This window comes from Oncorhynchus nerka, unplaced genomic scaffold (assembly GCF_034236695.1).
Source record: "Oncorhynchus nerka isolate Pitt River unplaced genomic scaffold, Oner_Uvic_2.0 unplaced_scaffold_841, whole genome shotgun sequence".
Lineage (NCBI taxonomy): Eukaryota > Metazoa > Chordata > Actinopteri > Salmoniformes > Salmonidae > Oncorhynchus > Oncorhynchus nerka.
In genome coordinates, this window is record NW_027040432.1 from 104577 (window position 1) to 116738 (window position 12162).

The following is a 12162-nucleotide window of genomic DNA, read 5'->3' on the forward strand; positions in this document are numbered from 1 at the left end:
AGTTGCCCATCCCTGATTTAGACAGTGTGTTTAAGGGAATAAGAATCGGCTTTTGTTTATAGTATGTGTGTGTGTGTCAAGACACGATACTTCCATTACTGCTGTGCCACTGGAATCTTCTTCAAAATGTTAGTCTCTCTCCCCTGGTAACATAGTAACTAAAACTAGGAGGAATTAAGGACATCTGTGAGATACTGTATCTGGAGCGCCTACAGAGAGATAATGAAAGAATGTGCTTCTGTTTGTGTGTTAAAAAGGGGAAATGTACAAAGATAAGATAACTTCTGACATTTGTTGTTCTGTCTGCAGGGTGACATTTAGCGTTCATTCTGACACACACACACACACACACACGATCCCATGCACAACTTAGACACAGACTCCTGTCACACCCATGAGCTGGTTAGAGCCGTGCAGGACAAGACAATTTAGTCTAGGGGTTTCTTTGGGAAATACATGCCCTCTCTGGATTGGCTGTATACAGTCGAAGTCTGACGTTTACATACACTTAGGTTGGAGTCACTCGGTCTGGAGTCACTCGGTCTGGAGTCACTCGGTCATGTACCACTGTACATGTTTGACCTACTTGTTAGATGTGTGTGTATACAGTTGAAGTCGGAAGTTTACATACACCTTAGCCAAATACATTTTAAACCCAGTTTTTCACAATTCCTGACATTTAATCCTAGTAAAAATTCCGTCTTAGGTCAGTTAAGATCACCACTTTATGTTAAGAATGTGAAATGTCAGAATAATAGTAGAGAGAATTAATTACTTCAGCATTTATTTATTTTATCACATTCCCCGTGGGTCAGCAGTTTACTTAATACTAATTGAGTGTTTGGTAGCATTGCCTTTAAATTATTTAACTTGGGTCAAACGTTTCAGGTAGCCTTCCACAAGCTTCCCACAATAAGTTGGGTGAATGTTGACCCATTCCTCCTGACAGAGCTGGTGTAACGGAGTCAGGTTTGTAGGCCTCCTTGCTCGCACACGCTTTTTCAGTTCTGCCCACATATTTTCTATGGGATTGAGGTCAGGGTGTTGTGATGGCCACTCATTTGCAATCAAGCTTTAACTTCCTGACTGATGTCTTGATGTTGCTTCAATAGATCCACATAATTTCCCTCCTTATGATGCCATCTATTTTGCAGCAAAGCACCCCCACAACATGATGCTGCCAGCCCCATGCTTCAGGATTGGGATGGTGTTCTTCGGCTTGCAAGCATCCCCCTTTTTCCTCCAAACATAACGATGGTGATTATGGTCAAACAGTTCTATTTTTTGTTTCAGCAGAGGACATTTCTGCAAAAGGCGGTTTTGAAGCAGTGGCTTCTTCCTTGCTGAGCGGCCTTTCAGGTTATGTCGATATAGGACTCGTTTTACTGTGGCTATAGATACTTTTGTACCGGTTTCCTCCAGCATCTTCACATCTTCACTTGCTGTTGTTCTGGAATTGATTTTGCACCAAAGTAAGTTAATCTCTAGGAGACAGAAGACAAACACTCCTAGTGTTGGAAGGTAGACACTCCTAGTGTTGGAAGGTAGACACTCCTAGTGTTGGAAGGTAGACACTCCTAGTGTTGGAAGGTAGACACTCCTAGTGTTGGAAGGTAGACACTCCTAGTGTTGGAAGGTAGACACTCCTAGTGTTGGAAGGTAGACACTCCTAGTGTTGGAAGGTAGACACTCCTAGTGTTGGAAGGTAGACACTCCTAGTGTTGGAAGGTAGACACCCTAGTGTTGGAAGGTAGACACTCCTAGTGTTGGAAGGTAGACACTCCTAGTGTTGGAAGGTAGACACTCTAGTGTTAGTGTTGGAAGGTAGACACTCCTAGTGTTGGAAGGTAGACACTCTAGTGTTGGAAGGTAGACACTCCTAGTGTTGGAAGGTAGACACTCCTAGTGTTAGACACTCCTAGTGTTGGAAGGTAGACACTCCTAGTGTTGGAAGGTAGACACTCCTAGTGTTGGAAGGTAGACACTCCTAGTGTTAGTGTTGGAAGGTAGACACTCCTAGTGTTGGAAGGTAGACACTCCTAGTGTTGGAAGATAAACACTCCTAGTGTTGGAAGGTAGACACTCCTAGTGTTGGAAGATAAACAGCCTCGTGTTTCTTACAGAGTCACAATATTTTACATAAAGTCGTTTATTTTTAAAGGACCTAAGTGTTTAATCTGCTTTACGTTTTATTTTGTTGGCCAAAGAAAGTCTGGTCACACTCTGGTCCGGTAGCACAGTCACACTCTGGTCCGGTAGCACAGTCACACTCTGGTCCGGTAGCACAGTCACACTCTGGTCCGGTAGCACAGTCACACTCTGGTCCGGTAGCACAGTCACACTCTGGTCCTAGCACAGTCACACTCTGGTCCGGTAGCACAGTCACACTCTGGTCCGGTAGCACAGTCACACTCTGGTCCGGTAGCACAGTCACACTCTGGTCCGGTAGCACAGTCACACTCTGGTGTAGCACAGTCACACTCTGGTTGTGACAGTCACCTGGGATCTTCTTCTTCTCCGTGTCGAGTCAAAGAGGCTGAGTGTGGACGTGTTTTAACACCAGTCTCATTAGTCACTCCCATCCTACAGGCTGTCATCACACATCATCCTAATGGCTTGATAATGAAGCTAGAATACAGGCTTCCCCTGTTAGAGGACAAATCACACACACACACAGACAGTTTTAATGGAGTGGTCGTCCACTTGAACAAGCCTGTTCTCCAAGCAGGGCAAGGTTAAGTTTCATCAGTGTTAAGCTGGTCTAGCCAGTCTCTGGTTAAGACTACACACACATGCGCAAAACACACCCAAACTTTTCTCCAAACCCACACAGCACGTCCCTTAACACCTGCCCTCCTTAACAAAACCCGTGCACTCACTGCCCCCCCTCTCTTCTACATCTCACACACACACACACACACACACACACACCATAGCCAACATCCTCCAGCAACCATCCTCTAGACAGAGAGACAGACAGACAGGACAGGGCCCCTGCTTTGAGTTGGCCACCAAAACAAAGGCAGCTTTCAGCCACTCTGATCCCTGAACAAAAGGAGAAACTCAACACGGAGAGGAGAGAGGACCACTCCACTCCAGCCTTACATTCAAACTGCGTCCCCCAGATAACACCCTATTCCCTATGTACCGCGCTACTATGGACCGGGGCGCATAGGGCTCTGTTCAAAAGTAGTGCACTACATAGGGAATATGGCGTCAGTTGGGACACAGGCCTCTTCACTACAACAGCAGACCAATATGAAAGATGTCCCTTTCTCACCAGAACAATGGTTAGTTATGACCAAGTGACCGGAGGCTGTTTTAAAAGGTGTAAAACTATCCCTGCCTGGTTGAGGTATCTGGCCTGGGAGGAGTAGAGAAACAAGGGGGTTGAGGTATCTGACCTGGGAGGACCAGAGAAACAAGGGGGTTGAGGTATCTGGCCTGGGAGGACCAGAGAAACAAGGGGGTTGAGGTATCTGGCCTGGGAGGAGTAGAGAAACAAGGGGTTGAGGTATCTGGCCTGGGAGGACCAGAGAAACAAGGGGTTGAGGTATCTGGCCTGGGAGGACCAGAGAAACAAGGGGGTTGAGGTATCTGACCTGGGAGGACCAGAGAAACAAGGGGTTGAGGTATCTGGCCTGGGAGGAGTAGAGAAACAAGGGGTTGAGGTATCTGGCCTGGGAGGAGTAGAGAAACAAGGGGGTTGAGGTATCTGGCCTGGGAGGAGTAGAGAAACAAGGGGGTTGAGGTATCTGGCCTGGGAGGAGTAGAGAAACAAGGGGGGGGTTGAGGTATCTGGCCTGGGAGGACCAGAGAAACAAGGGGTTGAGGTATCTGGCCTGGGAGGGTAGAGAAACAAGGGGGTTGAGGTATCTGGCCTGGGAGGAGTAGAGAAACAAGGGGGTTGAGGTATCTGGCCTGGGAGGAGTAGAGAAACAAGGGGGTTGAGGTATCTGGCCTGGGAGGACCAGAGAAACAAGGGGGTTGAGGTATCTGACCTGGGAGGAGTAGAGAAACAAGGGGGTTGAGGTATCTGACCTGGGAGGAGTAGAGAAACAAGGGGGTTGAGGTATCTGGCCTGGGAGGAGTAGAGAAACAAGGGGGTTGAGGTATCTGGCCTGGGAGGAGTAGAGAAACAAGGGGGTTGAGGTATCTGGCCTGGGAGGAACAGAGAAACAAGGGGGTTGAGGTATCTGGCCTGGGAGGACCAGAGAAACAAGGGGGTTGAGGTAACTGAGCTGGGAGGACCAGAGAAACAAGGGGGTTGAGGTATCTGGCCTGGGAGGACCAGAGAAACAAGGGGGTTGAGGTATCTGGCCTGGGAGGACCAGAGAAACAAGGGGGTTGAGGTATCTGGCCTGGGAGGACCAGAGAAACAAGGGGGTTGAGGTATCTGGCCTGGGAGGACCAGAGAAACAAGGGGGTTGAGGTAACTGGGCTGGGAGGACCAGAGAAACAAGGGGGTTGATGTATCTGGGTTGGGAGGGTCAGAGAAACAAGGTGAGTGTAGGGTGGGGATCAGAAAGGGGGTGAGAGAGGGGGGGTTAGAGGTGTCAACAGTGAGGGGTGCTGCCTAGACTTGTCAGCAGCGTGAGCCCCAACAGTCATGAGCACCCTGGCCATAGGGCTCTGGTCAAAAGTAGTGTGATATATAATGGCACCCTGGCCATAGGGCTCTGGTCAAAAGTAGTGTAATATATAATGGCACCCTGACCATAGGGCTCTGGTTAAAAGTAGTGTCATATATAATGGCACCCTGGCCATAGGGCTCTGGTTAAAAGTAGTGTAATATATAATGGCACCCTGGCCATAGGGCTCTGGTTAAAAGTAGTGTCATATATAATGGCACCCTGGCCATAGGGCTCTGGTTAAAAGTAGTGTAATATATAATGGCACCCTGGCCATAGGGCTCTGCCATAGGGTTAAAAGTAGTGTAATATATAATGGCACCCTGGCCATAGGGCTCTGGTCAAAAGTAGTGTCATATATAATGGCACCCTGGCCATAGGGCTCTGGTTAAAAGTAGTGTAATATATAATGGCACCCTGGCCATAGGGCTCTGGTCAAAAGTAGTGTAATATATAATGGCACCCTGGCCATAGGGCTCTGGTTAAAAGTAGTGTAATATATAATGGCACCCTGGCCATAGGGCTCTGGTCAAAAGTAGTGTAATATATAATGGCACCCTGGCCATAGGGCTCTGGTCAAAAGTAGTGTAATATATAATGGCACCCTGGCCATAGGGCTCTGGTCAAAAGTAGTGTAATATATAATGGCACCCTGGCCATAGGGCTCTGGTCAAAAGTAGTGTAATATATAATGGCACCCTGGCCATAGAACCTCCCAGATAACTTCATTAAAGACTCCTTCTGTGACGTTCCCATGACAACCGACCGGGGAAAGGGGGGGGGGGTAGGATGATGGGGAGGGGTGTTTGTCTGAATGAGGGAGGCTCCTGCTGAGAAAGAAGTCTCACGCTTGGCCCCTCCCCCTAAACCCCAACCCCCCTTCTCACATAGTCACCCCCCAACCACCAGGAACATGTAAACAGAGGAGAAACACATGGTTCAGACTATAGAGTCTAGTAGTTACAGGGGTTCAGACTATAGAGTCTAGTAGTTACAGGGGTTCAGACTATAGAGTCTAGTAGTTACAGGGGTTCAGACTATAGAGTCTAGTAGTTACAGGGGTTCAGACTATAGAGTCTAGTAGTTACAGGGGTTCAGACTATAGAGTCTAGTAGTTACAGGAGTGCAATGTTCTCTACTGTGGCTGCAAGGATTAGGGACTATTTACAGTTTAGGGGTCAACGTTTGAGGGCTCATCGGTTGAATTTGAGGGGTTAATCTGATTCAATGATGTCCTTTTGAATAAAGAAGCAACCGGTTGGGTGGAACCACTACAGACATCGTCCCATTGGTAGAGCAGCCGGTGATGGGTGGGCCCGCCCCACTGGTAGAGCAGCTGGTGGTGGGTGGACCCGCCCCCACTGGTAGAGCAGCTGGTGATTGGTGGACCCGCCCCCACTGGTAGAGCAGCAGGTGATTGGTGGACCCGCCCCCACTGGTAGAGCAGCAGGTGATTGGTGGGCCCGCCCCACTGGTAGAGCAGCTGGTGATTGGTGGGCCCGCCCCACTGGTAGAGCAGCTGGTGATTGGTGGGCCCGCCCCACTGGTAGAGCAGCAGGTGATTGGTGGGCCCGCCCCACTGGTAGAGCAGCAGGTGATTGATGGGCCCGCCCCCACTGGTAGAGCAGCTGGTGATTGGTGGGCCCGCCCCCACTGGTAGAGCAGCTGGTGATTGGTGGGCCCGCCCCCACTGGTAGAGCAGCTGGTGTTAGCTGGGCTTGATTCATCAACAGTTCATGCAGTCTACCACTAACAAGCCTAGAAAGCAAGTAACCTTGGTCTCAGACTGGAACCTAGAATACATGAACAACATCTCAGCAGATATTACAGGTTCTATGAACAAAGTCTGACACACGACCTACAGCGTCAGTGTGACACACACACACACACACACACGGAATGCAGGCAAACTGCAATCCCGTTCATAAGAAACTGTTTGAAATGATTTACTGTGTGAGAGTCTAAAACAACACTTAAACTGTCTGTACTGGGAGCTTTTCATCTTTTCCCAGAAGCCTTATACACAGAGGGCACGTCCCCCCCCCCTATCTGTACTGGGAGCTTTTCCATCAGAAAGGACCCATGAGCACCCAGAAGCCTTATACACAGAGGGCATGTCCCCCCCCCCTATCTATACTGGGAGCTTTTCCATCAGAAAGGACCCATGAGCACCCAGAAGCCTTATACACAGAGGGCACGTCCCCCTCCCCTATCTATACTGGGAGCTTTTCCATCAGAAAGGACCCATGAGCACCCAGAAGCCTTATACACAGAGGGCACCCCCTTATATCTATCTATACTGGGAGCTTTTCCATCAGAAAGGACCCATGAGCACCCAGAAGCCTTATACACAGAGGGCACGTCCCCCCTATCTATACTGGGAGCTTTTCCATCAGAAAGGACCCATGAGCACCCAGAAGCCTTATACACAGAGGGCACGCACCCCCCTATCTATACTGGGAGCTTTTCCATCAGAAAGGACCCATGAGCACCCAGAAGCCTTATACACAGAGGGCACGTCCCCCCCCTATCTATACTGGGAGCTTTTCCATCAGAAAGGACCCATGAGCACCCAGAAGCCTTATACACAGAGGGCACGTCCCCCCCCCTAAGATTTGTCTTCCATTCAGCTTCAGCTGAAGCCAACTTCATAAAATTGCTATCAATGAAGTTAGAGTAGTTATCTTGTCTAACTATCTTAGCTGGGATGCCTGCTGGCAAGCTTGGTAGAGTTCAGAGAAAAAGCAAGCGATAACTAAAATGTAGTGAATAACTCACATTCCTTTCAGTCTTTTATCCAGATTTGAGCAGAGGTGCACAGAAGCATATTTATCTTCTTTATTATAAATAACCACCAGACAGGAGCGTATAGATTAGCTCAAGAGGTGTGCTGAGATATGCAGAAAAATTAGACATTCAAATCCATAAATTATGCATTTCTGTTTATTACAGATCAGGGACCAATTAGGTCATTTTGTTTCCGTAATTCCTGTTAATGGGAGTAAATCCACTTCACGTAATGTAGTACAATAACCCCCACAAAACAATATATAGATATGTTCAGACTCAAAACAATATATAGATATGTTCAGACTCAAAACAATATATAGATATGTTCAGACTCAAAACAATATATAGATATGTTCAGACTCAAGGCGCCTGGTCATAGCTGACAGGCAGTTCTCTCTTCAGACATCTTTGAATCTTAATTCAGAGCAGATATTTAAAAACAGGGTGTTTGAGGGAACGTGATCATGAAACCCAGATGGAGATTTGACTGTAAATTCTGTTACCAAAGTCTACATCTACACAGTTCTTCCACTAAGTTAGTTTTTGCTACATTTACCAGCAACAACTAGTTCAACGTAGTCCTTGTGCCGAGACTTGTATGGTTTGATAAACGTTCAAATAAAGTTTGTGTTTGGCATATATTTTAAAGTTTTTAAAAAAGTCCAAGCGTAATTTGGTTAGCGTGGAATTGCCCACTCGTAGTACAACGATCCCATTCAATTCACAATCAACTTAACAGCTAACTAAAAAAAGACATTAATTTCTATTTATTCTGGGTATGTGAACAGATCTTATGGGCCAGTAACATCTACGTTGGCCACATCTTTCCCTCCATCTCTAAAACACAGAGGGGAAAAACCCCATAAAGTCCAGCGAGGTGATCAGATCAACAACTCTGAAGTAAAAGTGAAAGAAAGTCTCTCAGCCAGTCATCTCTGGCATCAATGAGAGAGGCATGTCCACACTGGGGGGCAGGAGGGAGGGGGAGGCATGTCCACACTGGGGGGCAGGAGGGCTGGGGGGGGGCATGTCCACACTGGGGGGCAGGAGGGCTGGGGGGGGGGGCATGTCCACACTGGGGGGGGCAGGAGGGCTGGGGGGGGCGCAGGAGGGGGCAAGGCACGTCCACACTGGGAGACTGGCCAACTGATGTCATCGGTGTACTCACCACCCACTAGCCAGCTAGCTCTGCCCACCAGTCACACACAGCTAGCTCTGCCCACCAGTCACACACAGCTAGCTCTGCCCACCAGTCACACACAGCTAGCTCTGCCCACCAGTCCCACACAGCTAGCTCTGCCCACCAGTCACACACAGCTAGCTCTGCCCACCAGTCACCACAGCTCTGCCCACACACAGCTAGCTCTGCCCACCAGTCCCACACAGCTAGCTCTGCCCACCAGTCCCACACACACACAGCTTGCTCTGCCCACCAGTCACACACACAGCTTGCTCTGCCCACCAGTCCCACACACAGCTAGCTCTGCCCACCAGTCACACACACAGCTAGCTCTGCCCACCAGTCACACACACAGCTAGCTCTGCCCACCAGTCACACACACACAGCTAGCTCTGCCCACCAGTCACACACACACAGCTAGCTCTGCCCACCAGTCACACACACACAGCTAGCTCTGCCCACCAGTCCACACACACAGCTAGCTCTGCCCACCAGTCCCACACACACAGCTAGCTCTGCCCACCAGTCCCACACACACAGCTAGCTCTGCCCACCAGTCCCACATACACAGCTAGCTCTGCCTACCAGTCACACACAGCTAGCTCTGCCCAACAGTCACACACACACAGCTAGCTCTGCCCAACAGTCACACACACACAGCTAGCTCTGCCCAACAGTCACACACACAGCTAGCTCTGCCCAACAGTCACACACACAGCTAGCTCTGCCCAACAGTCACACACAGCTAGCTCTGCCCACCAGTCACACACAGCTAGCTCTGCAACAGTCACACCAGTCACACACAGCTAATAAAACAAGCTCTACCCAACAGTCACATTTAAAACACACAGCTAGCTCTGTATACCAGTCACACACAGCTAGCTCTGCCACAGAGTTACATACAACAACTGTAATAAAACAAACATACACTATTGAGTTTAACCAACATCACATTTAAAATGACCTGTTATGTCGACATGAAACCTGTATAACTGCATTTAAAGACTGATACAGAGAGGAGACATGAAACCAGACTGATAGTCTGTTACAGAGAGTCTAGGAGATATGAAACCAGACTGATAGTCTGTTACAGAGAGGAGATATGAAACCAGACTGATAGTCTGTTATAGAGAGGAGATATGAAACCAGACTGATAGTCTGTTATAGAGAGGAGATATGAAACCAGACTGATAGTCTGTTATAGAGAGGAGATATGAAACCAGACTGATAGTCTGTTATAGAGAGGAGATATGAAACCAGACTGATAGTCTGTTATAGAGAGGAGATATGAAACCAGACTGATAGTCTGTTATAGAGAGGAGATATGAAACCAGACTGATAGTCTGTTATAGAGAGGAGATATGAAACCAGACTGATAGTCTGTTATAGAGAGGAGATATGAAACCAGACTGATAGTCTGTTATAGAGAGGAGATATGAAACCAGACTGATAGTCTGTTACAGAGAGGAGGACATATGAAACCAGACTGATAGTCTGTTATAGAGAGGAGATATGAAACCAGACTGATAGTCTGTTACAGAGAGGAGGACATATGAAACCAGACTGATAGTCTGTTATAGAGAGGAGATATGAAACCAGACTGATAGTCTGTTATGTTGCTAGTTACATACCGTGCTACCAGTATGTAGGTTGAGTTGTGTGTCTGTATCTGTGTGTGTTAGAACAGCTACTGTAAACACACACACTAGTCTGATGCTGCCCTGAAGGTCTCCCCTGCTTCCCCTGACCTGCTACTGAGTTGAGTCCCAAATGACAAGCTATCCTGTATATAGCACCCTACGAGGACTGGTCAACAGTAGTGTACTATGTAGGGAATAGGTAGTACTAGTAGTGTACTATGTAGGGAATAGGATGCCATATGGGACACAGACAAAACTCTCTCCAGCAGGGAGATGAACACACAGCCTCTGCTTTAGCCATCACTGGTCTGGTAGAAACACGTTCCTAAACAACCTCTGTTCTGGGGCCCGTGTTCAAAACAGGAACGCTGATCTAGGATCAGGAGCCCTCTCTCTGTCCATGTACTATTATCCATTACAACGATAAGACCAAACAGATGTGAGATCAGCCTTGAGATAATATAATATACATGGCCCCTGGCCAAAAAACGGTGAACGCTGCGTGGAGAAGAACTTGGCAGTATGTTCCACGTGTCGGGAAGTATCATCTACACTATAGAACGTGTGGAGGTCAGTGGATGGAAGGATTCCACACTGTTCAACCCTCCGTTTTAGTTTGAACGTTCGGACACAATATCAAATACAACAGGAAGGAATGGAACTCATACCAACGTGATAGAACATTCTAGACCAGCTAATGGAAGAAAAACCAGAACAGATGCGTTATTTTTTCCCCATAACAATAAGATAAACTCTTAAGTCTGTCAGAGACGGAAAAAAGCATGTTTCAGAAGTCCATATTCAATTTCAGATGTTTAAACACCTCTCAAATATATATATATAAAACACTACAAGAAACGTTGCAATGTTGAACAAAGTGTGTATATTTTGATCATGATGCATCAACAATGATTCCGCATATAACTTCACTACAAATGTATTCACAATCATCAGGAGAACAGACGTTATGGTTGGAAAGTTCCAATGCCTGGGATACGACTGGTCTCAATTACAGACGTTAGTGTTTGAGTCCTGGTGTTCAACCAACAGTTCCACACACGCCACATCAGCAGTAACTGATGAAAACACAGGACCATTGCTTTTACCTTTCCAACGTTTATTACCCCCCCGAATTCTGTTTAAATTCATCATTCTACATACACTCCCATTCCACTTTTTTTCTCTTCCAAAGGGCTCATCAAAATGTCAAGCGTGTCACCCCCAAAAACAATTGCGCTTCAATCCAAGGGAAAACGTAGGCTAACCATTTGCACAAAAAAACGACAAATCATATTGTGTAATACCAAAGCGCAAAGTTTGCCTGGTATAATTACTTACGGTTTGGCGTAAAGTTTGTAGGGGGGGAATAAAAGTTGGTGCAACGGAGTGGTCGGTCTCCTTGTCCTGTTGTGTGTGAGCTGTCTGTCTGTTGGACTTTGGACTGGTAATAACAAAGCCAAGAGTGAACAACACGACGCGGAGCGGAGCGCGGACGGGACCGAGTGGAGATCCTAGCTCTAGTGCCGGGCGTTACGTAACCAGCTGTTAACTTTTAGAAAGGCTCAGCGTCAGCAACAAGCATGTTAGTGTAACGGCTCGGAACAGAGCGAGGGAATCCTCTGTAGTCTCCCACCATTTTAACGAGCCTGCGCGCAATGCCCTTCTTTAACCCCTAAATCCCCGTGACGCTCGAGCGTAATTATCATGTCTGTATAGATTGATTGATTGGGTAGGCCTACAGACTGAAATTGTATTTCTTTCCTATACCATTGCACGTTGACCTACATTGAGGTATACGTCAATGCGGATGATGTAGTGAAGAGAGGTTTGACTTTATAGATGGGTTTTATTGCAGGTTGAAAGTAGGTTGATGCTGTCGGTAGGGGCTATACTGTCATGAAACCATTAAGCTGTGGCCCCA

At 47.5% G+C, this 12162-nt stretch overlaps 1 protein-coding gene across 1 annotated transcript in view; it reads right to left on the minus strand.

Annotated features, from left to right (window-relative positions):
* The window catches only part of LOC135571028 (CD82 antigen-like), a 47219-nt gene extending 35333 nt beyond the window's left edge, over positions 1-11886 (minus strand). The window contains exon 1 of the mRNA XM_065016842.1: positions 11580-11886. The gene's annotated coding sequence lies outside the window, so the exon portion shown is untranslated. The remainder of the gene's footprint in view (positions 1-11579) is intronic.
* Between the last annotated feature and the right edge of the window lie 276 nt (positions 11887-12162).